This window comes from Piliocolobus tephrosceles, chromosome 13, assembly GCF_002776525.5.
Source record: "Piliocolobus tephrosceles isolate RC106 chromosome 13, ASM277652v3, whole genome shotgun sequence".
In the NCBI taxonomy this organism is placed as follows: domain Eukaryota; kingdom Metazoa; phylum Chordata; class Mammalia; order Primates; family Cercopithecidae; genus Piliocolobus; species Piliocolobus tephrosceles.
This window is the reverse complement of record NC_045446.1, coordinates 94550575-94570033: the sequence shown is the minus strand read 5'-3', so window position 1 is coordinate 94570033 and position 19459 is coordinate 94550575.

Here is a 19459-nt window from a genome sequence, read left to right as displayed (position 1 = left end):
AATCCACACTGTGGTCCACTAGAGACAACGCTCTAAAAATAATTTTTAAAATCTGATTAGAAAAACTTCATGTGCTGCAAAGTCAATGAAAACAAGACCCAAATAATGTAATGTAATGGAAAGATTATTGAGCTTATGCATAGGAGAACAAACAGCCAAAAAGTCATAAATATCCTTTCTCACAATCAAATATAAGGCACTACCTGTAAACTAAGACTTTAAATAGAAATTGCCAAAACCTGCAGAAACAGCTCTTTTTAGCACAAGTAGTGGCTGGTTTGGTTATTTTCAAACACCAGTAAAATTTTCAAAGCCTTCAGCTATTAAGCAAAGTCATGAGTGCAGATTAGAAAGCACTAAATGTATTTCCAGCAGTGATACAAAAGTTAATTAAAGGTTATACATCATATAAAATTTTCAGTTTTGATAAACTAGATATCTAGTATAAACACACAGTTTAAAAGACTTACATTGTCAATAGCAAGAAAAAACGTGCCCTGTGTTTTATGGTTACAAAAGATTACAAATGTGGTAACCTCTTTTCTACCACTTCATGATAACTCACAAGCTTCAATCCATCTGAGGCCTGCTTAGAGAAACAAATGGCAGCCCCCTCCAAAGTATAATATTTATTGCAGTATTTATGTTTTTCTTCACCATTTAATGTGTATAAAACTGGGCTATCATTTTCACTATTTTCCTACCTTTGCTTTGTATGCGTCACTGATAAAAATTTTGAAGATTTTGTTCCTGACTTTGCATTTACTATCAACTATTTGCCTTTATTGCATGATTTTAGATAGTGCAATACATTTTAGGAATGTCTGTGTTTATGACAGCAGAACTGGGTGTAGTAGAAAACCATTCCTGTTAGATTATACAAAAACGAAATTATTTAAGTGGCTCTGCATATAACCAAAGACAAGAAGGGTAATTGCAACTCATGAGGCATCTGAATTGGTTTCTAAAAATTTCTGAGAAACCAAGAGAGCCCTTTGTGTCATCTTTTCAGGGTCAAATAATCTCTTTTCTCTTTCTTCTGAAGGTCTGTTTATTGTTTAGTTGCTTATAATGACCTATTCATGAGATTTTTAAACAAGTACATGGAAAAGATGACCATTTCTCCACCTCTCAGAGTAGGCAAGTTGCTATGGTTTGAATGTGATCCCCAAAGTTCATGTGTTAGATACTCAATGTTGCAGTATTGGGAGGTGTGGCTCTTAAGAGGTAATCAAGCCATGAGATCCGCACTCTCATGAATGGATCAATGCCATTACTGTAGGAGTGAGTTTTGTTTGTCTGCTTTTAAATAAAAGGTTGAGTTTGGTCTCCCCTTGCTCACTCTCTGCCTGTTTCTCCCCTTCTACCATGTGATGCCTTCCACCATGTGATAATGCAGAAAGAAGGTGCTCATCAGATAGGGGCCCCTCAATCTTGCACTTCCCAGCCTTCAAAAGTGTGAACCAATACACCTTTGTTCATGGTAAGTTACCAAGTCTGTGGTATTCTGTTCTAGCAGCACAAAATAGACTAAGACTCGTATACTATTATACTAGGACTATTACAAGGCAGAAGAGATTGACTACTGTGTAACCAAAAGCTCTTTCTCAAATTTTTGTGAGCGATCACCTGCTTAATTAATCTTAGACTGAAAAATATTCCAAACTTGCCAAGAGGTATTTTTATTCACATTATCACTAAATTGAATTTAATTATTAAATGAGATACTTATGAATAAGTTGTGAAATGCATGATAAAAGATTGAGTGGAGCATTTGAAACTTGAAACACAGTTTTGTTCTTTACAGTAATAATTCCAGGAGTGGTGAACAAACTTTTTGTTTTGTTTTATCTCGTTTTGCTTTAAATGAACCTGTCTCTATATTTAAAGTCAAAAAATTTTAGCTAGAGGGGATCTTGATTATCTAGATAACCATTTAATTCCCAAGATTAAAACACTGAGCCCCATGAGGTTGTGAATTGCCAAAGGCAATGTTTGAGTGACATTGTAGCTGAAGTGGCAATGCTAATATTATCCTGGGTTATGTTTCTGGAAGCTGGTAACCACGTAGAACAATGAAAAATAAAAATAGGAAAATATGTCCTGATCTTATTTTGGATTTCTAGCCTTAAAAGACATCAACAATAAGTAATTAAGCATACACTATTGGCTGTTAGAAAAAATATGAATACCTTCAAGTTTCTGCATGGTGAAGATGTTTGAGCAATGAAAACTGGAATTTGGGTTGAAACACAAGCATGAACTGTTAAAAGATGACAGAATAGAGAGGGAGAGAACTCCAAAAAGATTTACCTTCTTGGAGATAGGTATTTTTATCCCAAAGGGGGAGAAAACCCAGAAAGGTGGATATTTTTTAGTGACTGTAAACAAGAGACAATTATATTATCAATCCTACTGCAAAGATTTATTTTTATTCCAAAGGGCAAGATCTAAGTACCTTTAACCTTTATTTGACTCTTTATTATTTATGGATGATTTCTTTAGGGAGATGATTATTTTCTCCCTCTCTTAGGAAGAAAAAGAAAACTGCTATGTGAGCCATATGATATAAATTTCTAGGTTCACAATTTTTGATTTCTCTCCCTTGATTTGTTTATTGCTATAAGTCATAACATTTTTCCTTGATTCAGAATCTTATATTTGCCTTCAGGGAAATATAAATGTAAATATTCAAAGTGTGTCACTGTAGAATACAATGAGGTGATCTCTAGACCTTCTCTGCAGTGAAAAAACCCATAACAGGTGAAAATTATTAAAGCAAAGGAACAAATCATGAACAAAAACTAGGTTAATTCCTAGCAGTCACCTTATAAGAAATATATCTTATAAGAAACAAAAAGGACTCCTTCACTGAGAAAGCAGTTTTCATCAGAAAGTAATTTGAATCCACATGAAAGAAACAATTAAATATATTTTACTTCTCTGCCCTTAATTGATTTATAAAACAACTATATATTACAATATGCATATAATTTATCATAAGGAAATACAATATCAGTAACAATAACAGCACAAAATAGGGGAAGAGGGATTAGAATTATAGACAAATAACGTTTCTTTTTTCTTTCTTTCTTTCTTTTTTTTTTTTTTTTTTTTTGAGATGAAGTCTTGCTCTTGCCACCCAGACTGGAACGCAATGGCACAATCTCGGCTCACTGGAACCTCTGCCTCCCAAGTTGAAGCAATTCTCCTGCCTCAGCCTCCCGAGTAGCTGAGATTACAGACACCCAACACCACACTTAGCTAATTTTTAAATATTTTTAGTAGAGACGGCATTTCACCATGTTGGCCAGGGCTAGTCTCGAACTCCTGACCTCATGATCTGCCCACCTCAGCGTCCCAAATAACATTTCTACATCTTGCTGGAATTAAGTGAGTGCAAATATGAAACAGATTCTGGTAAGTCAAATTGTGTACAGTAAGTCCTACAGCAATGGCTAAGAAAATACCCAAAAAAGTGAAAATTATTAAGGAAATTAAAATGTTACACTAGAAAATATTCACTTAATTTAACAATTAGTAAAGAATGAATAGGCCGGGCGCGGTGGCTCAAGCCTGTAATCCCAGCACTTTGGGAGGCCGAAACGGGTGGATCACGAGGTCAGGAGATCGAGATCATCCTGGCTAACCCGGTGAAACCCCGTCTCTACTAAAAAAAAAAAAAAAAAAAAAAAATACAAAAAGCTAGCCAGGCGAGGTGGGGGGCACCTGTAGTCTCAGCTACTCTGGAGCTGAGGCAGGAGAATGGCATGAACCTGGGAGGCGGAGCTTGTAGTGAGCCGAGATCCGGCCACTGCACTCCAGCCCAGGCGACAGAGCGAGACTCCATCTCAAAAAAAAAAAAGAATGAATAAAGACATAAAACTTAGAGAAAACAAAAGGTAAAATGGTAGGCATAAATTCATATTTATCAATAATAATCTAATGTGGACAGATTAATGAAATGTGAGAGATTGTCAGGTAAGCTAAAAAACGTTTAATTATATACTGTCTATAGGACACATACTTTAAAATTCAGAAATAATTTAGATTTTAAATATATTTTAGGTTGAAATTAAAAGGAAAGGAAAAAAATAAATCAGGCAAACAAGCATAAGAAAAGCTATAATACTGCCAGACAAAATAGACTGTAAAACAAAACAATAATAAAAAAAGTTACCAGAGATAAGAAGAGATGTTGTATAACGACAAAATGGCCAAACCATTAACAAGATATGATAAGTATAAACACACATTTACCTAACAACAGAGATCAAAACACATAACCCAAAAACTGACAGAATATAAGAGAAAAACATTTAATTCAACCATTATAGCTGGAGACTTCACTACCCCATTTTCAGTAATAGATAGAACAACTAAAAAGAGAGTCAATAAGATAATACAAGACTGGCATAATACTATAAACCAAATAGACCTAGTAGATAGCTATGAAACACTTCTCCTAATAACAACAAGATACACATGCTTCTCAAGTGCATATAAAATGCAGAGATTATTGTCACCCTAAAAAACAAATCTTAATAAATTTGAAAGTATTGACATCATACAAAGTATGTTCTCTGCCAAGAGGGTGAAAGATCTCTACAAGGAGAACTACAAAACACTGCTAAAAGAAACCACAGAAGACAAAAACGAATGGGCAAATACTCCATGCTTATTAATTGGAAGAATCAGTGTTATTAAAATGGTCATACTGCCCAAAGCAATCTACAGATTAAACACTATTCCTATCAATCTACCAGTGTCATTTTTCACAAAATTGAAAAAAAAAACTATTCTAAAATTTTTATGGAGCCAAAAAAGAACCTGAACAGCAAAAGTAATTCTAAGCAAAAATAACAAAGCTAGAAGCCTCACATTATCCAACTTTATACTATAAGGCTACAGTAACCAAAACAGGATGGTACTGGTATGGAAACAGACATACAGATCAATGCAACAAAACAGAAACCCTGGAAATAAAGCCACATACTTACAGCCACCTAGTCTTCAACAAAAATAAGCAATGGAGAAAGCATTCCTTATTCAATAAATGGTGCTGGGATAGATCAGAACTCACATACAGAAGAACAAAACTGGGCCCCTACCTTTCACCCCATACAAACATTAACTCAAGATGGATTAAAGATTTAAATGTAAGATATAAAACTATAAGAATTCTAGAAGAAAACCTAGGAAACACCATTCAGGACGTGGACCTTGGAAAAGAATTTATAACTAAGTCCTCAAATGCAACTGCAACAGCAATAAAAAATTGAGAAGTGGGGCTTAGTTCAACTAAAGAGTTTCTGCACAGCAAAAGAAACTATCAATAAAGTAAACAGACAACCTACAAATGGGAGAAAATATTCACAAACTATGCATCTAACAAAGATCTAATATCCAGAATCTATGAGGAACTTAAAAATTCAACAAGAAAAAAAAAATACATAACCACTTTAAAAAATGGGCAAAAGACATGAACAGACACTTCTCAAAAGAAGACATACAAATGGACAACAAACATGAAAGAATGCTTATTATCCCTAATCATTAGAGAAATGCAAATTAAAACCATAGTGAGACATTATTGCATAACAGTCAGAATGGCTATTATTAAAGTCAAAACAACAGATTCTGGCAAGGCTACAGAAAAAAAGGGAACATTTGTACACTGTTGGTAGGAATGTAAATTAATTCAGCCTCTGTGGAAAGCAATTTGGAAATTTCTCCAAGAACTTAAAACAGAACAGCCGTTTGACTCAGCCTTCTCATTACTGGTGATATAGCCAAAAGAAAACAAACCAGTCTACCAAAAAGACACATGCATTTGTATGTTTACACTATTCACAAGACCAAAGATCAATCAACCTAGTTGCCATCCAGGGTGGATTCAATAATGAACATGTGGAACATAAACACCATGGAATACTATGCAGCCATAAAAATTAACAAAATCATGCTCTTTGCAGCAACACTAATGCAGCTGGAAGCCACTATCTTAAGTGAATTAATGCAGGAACAGAAGACTAGGTACTGCATGTTCTCACTTATAAGCGGGAGCTAAACTTCAGGTACTTGTGGACATAAAGATGGCAACAATAGATACTAGAGCCTACTAGAGTTGGTGGGCAAGGCTTACAAAACTATTGGGTACTATGCTCAGTACATGGGATGCTGGGATCATTCATACTCCAAACTTCAGCATCATGCAATATACCCAGGTAACAAACCCAAATATGTACCCCTTGGATCTAAAATAAAGTTGAAAAAATAATACATTCTGTGATCACAAGGAATAAAATGAGAAATCAATGACAAAAATAAATTGTGTATATATGTGGAAATTTTTAAACATTCAAATAATAAATTGATCAAAGAAAAAAATTAAAGAATTAGGAAAACACCTTTAGATAAATAAAAATAAAAACTCCAACATACCAAAACTTATAGAGTACAGCTAAAATAGTCCTCAATGGAAAATGTAAATCTGCAAATGCCTAAACTTAAAAACTAAAATGTCATATATGAAAGCTAACTTCCATCTTAAGAAACTGTTAAAAAGAGAGAACAATGTAACATAAGCATAAGAAGGAAATAATAAATATTGAGTGGTAATGAATAAAATAGGCAACAAAAAGGTTATGGAGAAAATTAATGAAATCAAAATCTGGTTCCTTGGTCAACAAAATTTACAATCCTTTAGCTAGACTGACAAAGAAAAAATGAGAGGCGATTCAAAATACTAGCACTGAAAGAAAGAACACTGCAGTCATTATGAAAATTAAAAGAATTAAAAAGGAATACTATGAGCAACTATACGTCAACAAATTAGATAATTTAGATGAAATACACAAGTTCCAGAAGAGACACAAACTACTAAAACTAACTCAAGGAAATAAAAAATCTGAACAGAGCAGTAATAACTGATGAGATGGAATTTGTAATTGTAAAACTTCCCATTAGGGAAAGCCTAATCCTAGCTTACTTAATTGGTAAATTATATTAGTTAAGAAAAAATTAATATGAATCCTCATAACCTTGTCCAAAACACAGAAAACAAAGGAACACTTCCTAACTCATTTGATGAGGGTAGTATTACCCTGAAGTCAAATGCATCACAAGAAAATAAAACTATACACCAATTATCTATTACGAATATAGACATAAAATTCTTTTAAAAATGCTAACAAACAAAATCTAGCCAACATATAAAAAGGATTACAGACCACAATGAAATGAGATTTATCATAAGAATGTAAGATTAGCCGGGCGCGGTGGCTCAAGCCTGTAATCCCAGCACTTTGGGAGGCCGAGACGGGCGGATCACGAGGTCAGGAGATCGAGACCATCCTGGCTAACACGGTGAAACCCCGTCTCTACTAAAAATACAAAAAACTAGCCGGGCGAAGTGGCGGGCGCCTGTAGTCCCAGCTACTCCGGAGGCTGAGGCAGGAGAATGGCGTAAACCCGGGAGGCGGAGCTTGCAGTGAGCTGAGATCTGGCCACTGCACTCCAGTCCGGGCGACAGAGCAAGACTCCGTCACAAAAAAAGAAAAACACCGTATCAAAAAAAAAAAAAAAAAAAAAAAAAGAATGTAAGATTGGTTTAAAATGGAAAATTAATATAATCCACCATGTTAATAGACTAAAAAGTAAAAACCACATGATTATGTCAATAGACACAGAAAAAGCAGTTGACTAAATTCGATGCCCACTCATGATTAAAAAAAAAAAAAAAAAAGAAAGCAAACTGAGAAAACTAGAAACAGAGTCTACTTCCTCAACTTGAAAGAGGGTATCTAAGAGAAACCCACAGCTAATATCACACTTCATGGTGAAAAACTAAATGCTTTCAAACTGAGAACCTAAGAACAGGAATAAGACAAGGATGTCTGTCCTTCTGCCTGTTCTATTTAAAATTGTACTAGGAGTTCCATCCAGGACAATTAGGCAAGAAAGTGAAATAGAAGGCATCCAGATTGAAAAGAGAAAAGTAAATGAAACGAGAAAAGTAAAAAAGTGAGGGGAGAAGACAATGGAACATTATTCAATGCCAAAAAGAAATGAACTATCGAGCCATGAAAAGACACAGAGGAAGTTTAAGTAAACATTTCTTACTACTTGAAAGAAACCAATCTGAAAAGGCTACATACTCTATAATTCCAACTATATAAATCTCTTCAAAAGTCAAAACTATGGAGACAGTAAAACAATCAGTGATGACGAGGATGTAAAGAGGGATAAATAGGCAGACCACAGAGAACTTTTAGGTTATTGAAATTACCCTGTATATTGTAATGGTGAATACATATCATTATATTTTTGTCCAAAACCATAGAATGTACAACCCCAAGCGTGAACCCTACTGTAAACCATAGACTCTGGGGATAATGATGTGTCAATGTAGGTTCAAGTTGCAATGCATGTACCACTTTGGTGGAGGATATTGAAAGTCGGGGAAGCCATGTGTGTAGGGGCAGGAAGTAAGTAAAATATCTCTGTACCTTCCACCCAATTTTGCAGCAAACCTAAAACTGCTCTAAAAATTATCTTATTTTAAAAAACACGAGCAAAATATTTGAATAGATGCTTCTCCAAAAGGTTATACAAATGGCTAATTACCAGGAGAAAAGATGCTCAATATCATTAGTCATTAGAGAAATGCCTATCAAAACCATAATGAGATACCAGTTTACACCCACTAGGATGACTATTATAAAAAAGACAGATAATAGCCATTGTTGTCAAGAAGTCAGTGAAGATATTGGAACCCTCATACATTGTTTGTGGGATGTAAAATGCTGTAACCACTTTGGAAAACAGTTTGGTAGTGCCTTAAATAGCTAAACAGATTTACCATATAACCAGCAATTCCATTTCTGGGTACAAATCCAAGATAACCAAAACCATATGTCTGCACAAATACTTGAACATGTTTGTTCACTGTAGAATTCATAATTCAAATATCCATGGATAAATAAAATATGATCTATCCATACAATGGTATTTTATTCAGCCCTATGAAGGAATAAAGTACTGACACACACTATGACATGGATCAACCTTAAAAACATTATGCCAAGCGAAAGAATGCTATCACAAAAATTGCTGTTGTGTGATTCCATTAATATAAAATGTACAGAATAGACAATTTATGGAGATAGAAAATACATTAGTGAATGCCTATAGCTGGGGAATGTGGAAGGAAATTAGGAGTGTCTGTTAATGAATGCAGGAGATTAGGTACTCCTAGTTAACTTCAGCCAGTCAAGTGTAATTTCACAGACCACAAGGCTGAGAACAGGGGAAAGGTGGTTCCTAAAAATAAAACTTCAGTGTGTTTTGTGGCAGGAAACAGAACTACTAAAGCCAAGCAGGAATTAGCCAGGCAAATGGAATGGGGGAAATGAAATTGAAAAACTTTACAGAATCTATTTTATGCAGGTCCTGGTAAGGTATGTTAATTGGTTTAGGTTTTATCCTAAAAAATATTTTCTATAAATAGTTGTCAATATGGAAATGGGGTGTTCAGATTTGCATTTCACATAATTTATTTTGGCTACTCCTCTTAACGAGTGAATTGCAAGCTTCCCCTTAACATTCCAAAGTCCCACTTCCACTCTTTAAAATCTCCAAGTTGTTTTACAATAACTCATAAGCCGCTAATAATAGAGGCTGAGTTCAGGCTAAAGATAGAGAAGAAACCACACAGCGGGGAAAGTATAAGCCAGTAAATCAGGGGGCATCTGTGCTTCCAAAGGTACTCAAATAAAATGGAGCATGTTTTCTCCACACAGTAAGATCAATTTATCAATCATCCATCTACTACATTCCAGATGCTGTCCTAAGCACTGTAAGGATACAAAGATGAATAGGACACTATTCCCACTTTCAGAAAGTTAATGCACTTGGAGAGGAGAAACACACATATAACTCTAATAAAAGTTAGTCTATGAATATTACTAGCAGAGACTTTATGTTTCCATGAGGTTGCAATCTGACCTTGTTCAGCAGTGGTCCATAGTACCTAAATGTTTCGTAGCACATAATAGGCATTCAGCAATTATATTTTTCATGGATGTGTGAGAAGGTGATATAAACTCAGGGCAATAGTAGTTTAGAGATGATTATTCCTGGCTGTGGAGGCAAAGGTATTTGGGAATAGGTAGAATTTGCCTAGGTGTTGAAATATAGGTATTAGTATTGTTCGGCAAGAGAGGAAGCTAGATGAAGAATGTGTGAGAACCTTCCAGGAAGAAACACCAACAAAATCACAACCAAAGACAAGGTGGCAGGAAAAGAAAATGATATTTAGTTAACAGAGAATTGAACTGTCTAGATAAGGCTAGATAGAAAGTAGTGGAGAAAGGGCTAGAGAGGTCAAGTGTTGGCTTTTTTTTTTTTAGACAAGTTCCTGCTATGTTGCACAGGGTGCAGTATGGTTGCCATTCACAGATGTGGTCATAGTGCACTACTCCTGGCCTCAAGCAATCCTCCTGCCTCAGCCTCTGGAGTGGTTGGGACTACAGGTATGCACTGCTGCATCTGGCTATGGGCCTTTTCATGGGGGAAGGCAGCAGCAATGTACTACCTGGTTAAAACATTTGAAGAGCTTGAAGGAGATAGGCACGGATCAGGTAAAACAGTATGTTTCCTCTTCTGTATTATTCTGGGGGGGACAGTGACTGCAGGGGATTGGCACTAGTAATTGAAAACAGAAGAAAGAGCTAAGCTAACGAAAACGAGTTATAACCTATGGGAATTATTTCATGTTTTCCTTAAACTACAGGTGTTTATCCTAATAAAAATCAATACTAATTGTTATTTTTCTATAGACCAGACATGCTTTGCAGAAACATTTCCCTAGTCCACTAAGTTCTGTAAAAAATCATCACAACAAATAAAAACAAAAAGTGAATTATTGAAAGTGTTTCTCCAAGATTTAATAATACATTGATATGCGAATAAACCATGTTTCTAAAGAAAATATAATTACTTTTATTCAGAAATAATGACTTAAAGCATTTTCTTTACCTTAAATATTTATGTTAATTTAGCTTATGATCTTACTAAAATATTTTAACAAATTACTCAATGCAGGTTATGTTAATTCTAAAGCTACAGCTGTACAATTTAAATAACTAAAAAAGTTATTGTCACTTATGCTGCTTATAAGTAGGTGTCACCATATTTAAATGAACACTTTAATCATCATAATTGTTTTAGTGATTTTGCTACTTATTGCCTGAAGTGCTTAAGTTGAAGATAGTTAGCCATGCCTTAGGGGTCTAGTGTACTGCTATAAAGAGGAAATTAACTGAAAGATTGATTACTAGAGTAAGTCAGGGACTTGCTTATGTATTGGACATAGCAGTATGTCACAGACATATTTCAAATTTAACTGTAAATTTTCATTAGTTTTAGTCTTATTTTGGGCTTATAAAGTAAATATAACAGTGATGAGATATTTTTAAAAAATGTTTTATTCAAAATATATTTAAGCTACATCATTGTGGTGCATTTATATGGGTCTAGTATGGGGATGCTCTGAATTACTGATGCATGAAGAATCTCACCTTGAATTGTAAACACCATAATCCCCACTTATCAAGGGCGGGATCAAGTAGAGGTAATTGGTTCATGGGGTGGTTTTCCGCCATGCTGTTCTCATGATAACGAGTGAGTCTCAGGAGATCTGATAGTTTTATAAGCATCTGGCATTTCCCCTGCTTGCACTCACTCCATCCTGCTGCCCTGTGAAGAACGTGCCTGCTTCTTCTTTGCCTTCCACCATGATTTTATCTTTCCTGAGGCCTCCTCAGCAATGCAGAACTGTGAGCCAATTAAACCTCTTTCCTTTATAAATTACCTAGCATCAGGTATTTCTCCATAGCAGCATGAGAACAGACTAATATAAATGCTAACATCAAGGAAGACAGTGCTCCTATCTCCCAGTTTCTGTGGAAGGATAAGAATCTAACTTTTGTGGGCACCTTGCTCTGATTTGCAAAGCTACGTCCTATCATAAAGGTATATGATTTTGTTTGTTTGCTTCTCTCGATATAGCCAATATGCTAACACAGATGGTCACCCCAATTACAAGGTAAAGTTAGGATGAACTGTGTGACAAAAGGTGCCGTCAGTCCTCTTACTTGACAACTAGTTACTGCTCATCTTGAAAAATGTATATAATGGGTTACTTGATTATATAAGGGGTAGAGATTCCTTTCTGTCTTTGCAATCTCTTAATGGATTTCCTGTGATGTGCATCATATTATGGTGTAATGCTTTTTCAATAATAAAAGTGTTCTCGTTCTCTACTGTCTTTGTGGAGAGAATTTCTGGGTTGAGAGAATATTTTGTTTTTAATTATATTTCTTCAACACTTGCAAGCCCAAAGCCTTTTTAATTAACGTGGATATGTGAAATACACTGGTATAAGGATGCGTCAACTGTAGTGACCATGGGAAACAGGTCACTGTTAATAGCATGAAAATTCCATTTTTTAGCGCTAGCCAATATAAATACACAAAATTTTAGGTTATAGACTGACAGTTTGCAGTACTGCTTTATGTGTAGGCTGTGTTCTTGAAAAATTTATATATATATATATATATAAAATATATATATTATATATATATAAATTTATGTGTAGGCTGTGTTCTTGAAAAATTTATATATATATATATATAAAATATATATATTATATATATATAAATTTATGTGTAGGCTGTGTTCTTGAAAAATTTATATATATATATATACATACACATACATACGTACATACATAAAAGCCCATAAACTTTTTAATTTAAATAAATTGGTCTTCCGATACCTTGGGGGCAGCCACTTTTGCAGTTTCATCTTTTTGCAATGCCAATCCAGCAGTACCAACATTATCTCATCTGTAAATTCAGATTTCTCTATATAAAACGAACAGAAATTCATTACTTAGTATACAGTGGTGAGAAACTGCTTGCCATATCAGCTCCTCTGCCCCCATTAAGGACCATTATGATAGATACACCACACAAAAGCACCCCATCAACTAGATTTGTTCCAGGAAATGGCCAGCCATAGAAAATCTTCAGTCTCTAACATTGAACATCCTGTTTTGAAATATTCTGAAAATGCTGGCTCACCCGCTTCCAGCATACCAACTAACTCAAATATACCTGAATAAGTCTCTGCTTCCACATCCCACTTTAATATAATGCTCACTAATTAGAGACTCTTTCAGTACTTTTTCTTTTTTACCAGGTAAAATTTACTCTGATTTCTAACATCCTTGAACCTCTGCTGAAATGAAAGTGATGACAGATGGGTTCTCTTGCTGCACATTTATGAATAATCAGCCTGTGTTAATTTTAACTTGGGCTCAGTTTTGTATTTGACAGCGTATAATGTATATTTACTCGTTTCTATCCTATACAATGTAAAGGCTTTCCGAAGGCAAGAGTGTATATGCTTACATTTGTACCGCCTGACACTGCCTGGCACACTAGGAGATCCAATTTATATTGACTGGACAGATTCATGTGTCTTAATAAAGCTGTTAGTTAAAAAATGATCTTTAGTTTTAATGGTAGTGTATTTTATGGAAGTAGACAAAGACCATCTGAATGAGAACAAGCAAAGTTTATTTATTCAGAGTTTTTAATAGCAAAGGAATCAGCCATCATTGCTTGCATTTTGGCAGACCCAAAGTGTAGCAGAAAAGGTGGGAAGCTTCATAGTTGAGAAAAGGAAAGGCTTCAACTATTATTCCCTGATTGGAGTGTGTTGTTGTGGGGAAGCTGTAGGTGGCTGACTAGAAGTGAAGCATTCGATGGAATTGGTTAGAGGTGCATAACTGGCTTTTTCTAGTTGGTCCTAAGTTGGAAGCAGGGGCAAAAATTATTAAAGTTCTCAGTTATTAATCAAGGCCTGGTCATTTTGGGTCAATTTTAACAGGAATTATTGTTTGGCTTCCTACAAGTCGGATGTGTAGCAAGCTGGCATCCTGTGCTGGTAGCTGCAAATTGTGGGTTTGGGTTCTGTTTTTCTATGTGGTGTGGCTTTTCTGTCTCTCAATTCCTTCAATAGCATCCTAGAAAAGACTCTATTGTTAGTTCACCCTTCTTAATGAGCAGATCTAATCTTCCTTATCCAGACTCTAAAAGCTTTAGGGATCCTCATTACCTAACAAAAAAAGACAAAATCCCTTAGTCTGGCACAATCCAGACTCAAACCATCTTCTAGGCCTTTATAGCCTGCTCTTCTCTTCCATGCATCCAGCACTGTAAGCAAACTGAAGTCCTTTCTATTGCAAAATACACCTATGCTTTCTGACTTTTGTGCCTTCAAATCAGCTCTCTTCTTTTTTACTGATCTCGTCTCCATTCACTTTCCATCTCTGCCAATTCCTAGCCAACAATACCTGAAGGCCAAGTTGAAATGTATTTTCCTTTTCTGAACATTTCATAAAACTTCACTTTAAATGCTTTTCAGAGTAAAGTATTATGTAACTATAACATGTAAACATTACTTTCACCTATGTTAGAAAAATTATCTAAACCTTGAAAATAAGAAAAACGTGAATAGCACATTTTTTCACTGTCACATGAAAGCAAAGCATCATTTATGGGCATGTACATGATTACCTCACTATTTACCCAAGGTCTAAGACTTAAGAAAAGGAAGCTAGACTTTTAAACTGAATTTTAAAAAATTAGACTTCAACTTGTAGATTTTTTTGGAAAGATGAAAATAATTTCTGTCTTGTATGATAGATATATAATTCCAAATCTTTATATCCCTTTCTATGAGTTTTGTCTCTAACCTGGTGATCTAAAATAATATTACTTACAAATAATTACTTTTGGAATATTCTTTGTATCAATTAAAACTTCTGAGTAGGCCAGGCGCGGTGATTCACACCTGTAATCCCAGCAATTTGGGAGGCCGAGGTGGGCGGATTGTGAGGTCAGGAGTTCAAGACCAGCCAGGCCAACATGGTGAAACCCCGTCTCTACTAAAAATACAAAAATTAGCCAGGCATGGTGGTGTGCACCTGTAATCCTAGCTACTCGGGAGGCTGAGGCAGGAGAATAGCTTGAACCCGGGAGGCAGTAGTTGCAGTGAGCCGAGATCATGCCATTGCACTCCAGCCTGGGCAATAGAGTGAGACTGTGTCAAAATAAAAACAAAAAAAAAACACAAAACTTCTTGTTTCTTTGTTAATTAAGAACTAGAATACAATTTTTGACATGTGTACATTTTATATATTCATGAGTCATGCTTTTACCCATTTGGAAGTTATACTTTGAGATAAGTGTGTTAAAAAACACTGTTGGGAGAGTGAACTATTCTTTATGGAACTAGAATGGTGGCTACATGTCCACCATTTGCCCAAACTCATAGAATGTACAACACCAAGAGTCAACCCTAATGTGAACTATGGAGTCTGGGGGATATAATGTTTCAATGTTGATTCATGGATATAACAAATGGATCACTCCAGTGGGGGATATTGATAATGGGAAAGGCTAAGCATGCTTAGGTACTAAGGTTGTGTGGAAAATCCTGTGCCTTCTGCTTGATTTTACTGTAAACCTAAAATTGCTCTGGAAAAGTAATTAATTAAAAGCAAAACAAAACATAACACCTTAAGGTGTGCTTTAATTTTTTTCCATTGTTTATTTCCTTAGAGGTCTCATTCCATTGTGTTATACATAATATATGTTCAATACATACTTGATGAACAGCCTATCCAATTTTGGTTAATAATGAATCCAAATAAACATTTGGTTTTGAGTAACCAGAATATAACCTTATGTCTTTAGTGAAAACTAATGCTTTGGTTAGGTTTTTTTCGTTAAGTAATTAATGATATTTGGCTCACCACATAAGTTGATTAAAATGTGTAAGTGAAGTGTATGTTTACTTATATCATCAGATGACAATAAATAATTTGTATTATTAATAAAAAATGCAAAGCACACAAATAAGCCATAACCTCAATTAAAAAGTCAAACAACGCTCTTAAAGCTCCACATTATTAGGTGGCATTACTCAATCAGAGGTATCTTTGTAAACTCAAAACCTGCAATTTGGCCTGCAATAGCACTTGAAATGAATTTAATTCCCTGATGTCAACATAAAGAATTTCAAAGTGAAGTTTTCTACGTATGTAGAAAGTTATATATGGAAGTTCTTAAGTTACCTGACAGAAACAAACCCATGTTGTAGACAAAAAGTCAGTGGGATTTAAGAAGAAAAAGAAAAAAAAAAAAAGAGAGAGCGATTACATGAGGGATAATGAGTTATCTCAAGCTTTAAAATTAACATATAATCTGCAGCAAATAAATATACTTGTGAAACAGCTTTATCCAAAAGAAAATCTGTCTTGTGTAAATTTTCAGCAGTAATATATGAAAAGGATAATACATCATTCCCGGTAGGCTTTATCTGAAGAACAAAAAGCTGTTTTAACACTCAAAAATCAATCAGTGCAATTCACCTTATTAATAGAATTAAAAAGATAAGCCATATGATTATCCTAATAGATGCATAAAAAGCAATTGACAAAATTCAATACTGATACCTAAGAAGAATTTTGTGTAGAGTAAGATTAGAGGGGAACTTCTTCAATCTGATGAAGGGAACCTATGAAAAACCTGCAGTTAACAGCATACTTAATGACAAAATATCGACCTCCTTCCCAATGAGATCAGAAACAAATCAATGATTACCATTATCACCACTTCTATTCAACATCATACTAGAAGTTCGTTTATGTAAAAGCATCTTAAACTATCTAAAAGCAGCTATTAGGCCTAATAAATGGACTAAACAGGGTCACTAGAGATAAAGTTAATATGCAAAAACCAACTGTATTTTTACATACTAGCAGAAAATAGAAAAAAAGGGTAAAATTTTTAAATCTATTTATGATAGCATTAGAAAACAAGTTATTTTGACTTTCTAAATTTATGAATGTTTTGGAGAATATTGTCCTAGTGATCTACATGTATGGTGTACTTTGGGCAGTATATTTTATACATGGTTTACTTAAATCTTCAGAACAACTTTATGAGGTAGATGATGTTTTTTCTACAGTACTTGTTAAAATGACACAGCTAGAAAGAGACAGAGATAGGGTTTAACTCTGTGTTGAGAAAGTGACTCTAAGTCCATCCTGTTCCTATTACACACACCTTGGGAAAAGTTACAAAGTATTATATTAGTCCATTAATATTTTAGTGAATTATTTTCCCATAGGTATCAGTAGGCTTAAAGTGGCTTTGGTAAAAGCTACTTTATATCAAAGTACTTTTATTCATTACAAATAAATGTTGTCATGGGCTAAGAGAGACTGATTCAGAAAAAGAGAAAAACAATTTTTTGTAAAAATGAAAATGGTAGCAATTACTATAAAATTGCAGACAAATATTGGGGTAAAAAGATATAGATCTTCAATATACTTCATTTTTAAAATTTTTAAAAATATTAAAAATGCCCAGTCACATGGAATTAAAATGGAATGTTAAAAAAATACATATGTAAAAAACAACTATTGCTGCCTTGGCAGTTTCACCTACTACTTTGGTGAATTTCTGAAAGGACTCACATAACTCAACACAAAGTCATACTCATGGCTGAGATTTATTACAGCAAAAAAGTTCAGGGCAAGAACAGCAGGAAAAAAGCTATACATAGATAAGTCATATAGTGGCTTTCTTGTCCTCCCTCTGCATGGATTGCACAGACAGATCTTTCTCCTCAGTTGTGAATTGCAGGAAGAAGTGAGAGATGCCCTTGCCCAGTAAAAGCTTTTAAAGGCAGCTGGTCACATAGCTACCACATGACCAGCCATAGTGCAGACCCCAAAACAGGTACATATCATGAATCTTCTTGTTTACTCTCAATGTGCTGACATTTACTCTCAACGTGCTTCTTCATCTTGACCCACTGTTTCTACATATATAGAATAACATCACTACACAGTAACTATGTGAACATTCCAGTAGTTTAGTTTCAGGACTTGGCCAAGGATCATCACCATGGCTCCAGTGATAATTAAGAACTGAATGAAACAGACTGCTACATTAATTGTTTCCCTGCCATTGCATAAGATCATTAATAAGAATGTTGGTAGGACTTTTGCCTGGAATTCTGTTAAATGCCTTCCTTGAAAGAGAAGAAAGTTCAGCAAAGGACAGATCAGGCTAACAGACCAGCCTGTTCAAGATTCTAAGCTTATGAAGCAACATTTAATGTGGTTTCACTGATTCAACAACATGACAAGTAGTAATGAGACTTCTAAGGAAAATAAACCCATCTCTGCTAGAGGTGAACATACAGAGGAAAAACTGGGTCATGGATAGAGTACAGCAAACAAGGCTGAGTTCCTGGTTTGGTTTGTTTTTCTTCCTAGTTATCAGCTAGCTAGCCAGAGAGATTGACAGATAAATAAACAGACGATGTTGGTTACCCTGTGAACTTATGAAAGTAAATGTGTGTCTTATAAGAATTAAAATAGTTTCTCACTATATTTGATGTATTTTTCTATATCTTACACTAGTTTAATATACACAATATATACTTGGTAAAATGATGCATTCTTAGCAAATGAATATATTAATATGCATATTTTTTCAAAAATTAGTTTGTTTCTATATTTATAAAAATGTAAACAGCTCTCAAAATTTTTATTTATTACCAAGAAGGACATTCATTATATGGTCCATACATATGCATTCATTTTGTGCTCTAGGGAATGCTATGATCAAAACATCGCCATTTGGGAAAAAGAAAAAAGTTCCACTGCAGATTTTAGTTAATGAGCAACAGCTGCAGACAACAGTCTGCAACTGCATCTAAGCAAAGAGTGAAGTAGCAGAAGTAGGACTCTGACTACAAGAAAAATTTGCCACTAAAAACAAAGCTAAGATAAAAACACAGAATGTTATATTTAACATAACTAATTAAATTCTTAAAGGATGCATGTATACACATGGTATTTACTTAGGAGTACATATGAATTTAGCACTAGAGAAGTATAATCAATCCAAGCTATTTGCTCAAATTAAATTGATTTTATTCATTAGTGATGGTCTAGTGAGAGATGATATTATTTCATATTAAATGTAGGCACATGTATAAGAAAAATAGCTCTTATTTTAAATAGTTAATATACTATACTGAATAAAGATAATATAAAATAAAAAGGAAATAAAATAAAGGTAACCAATAAAATAACTTTTAAAAAGTGCTTTATGAAGAATATAAATATATTGAGATAAGAAGTATAAATAACTTGGAATATGTTGATTGGAACCAATTATATCACATAAAGAAAATGGGGCTGGGCGCGGTGGCTTACACTTGTAATCCCAACATTTTGGGAGGCTGAGGAGGGCACATTGCTTCAGTCCAGGAGTTTGAAACAAGCCTGGGCAACATAACAAGA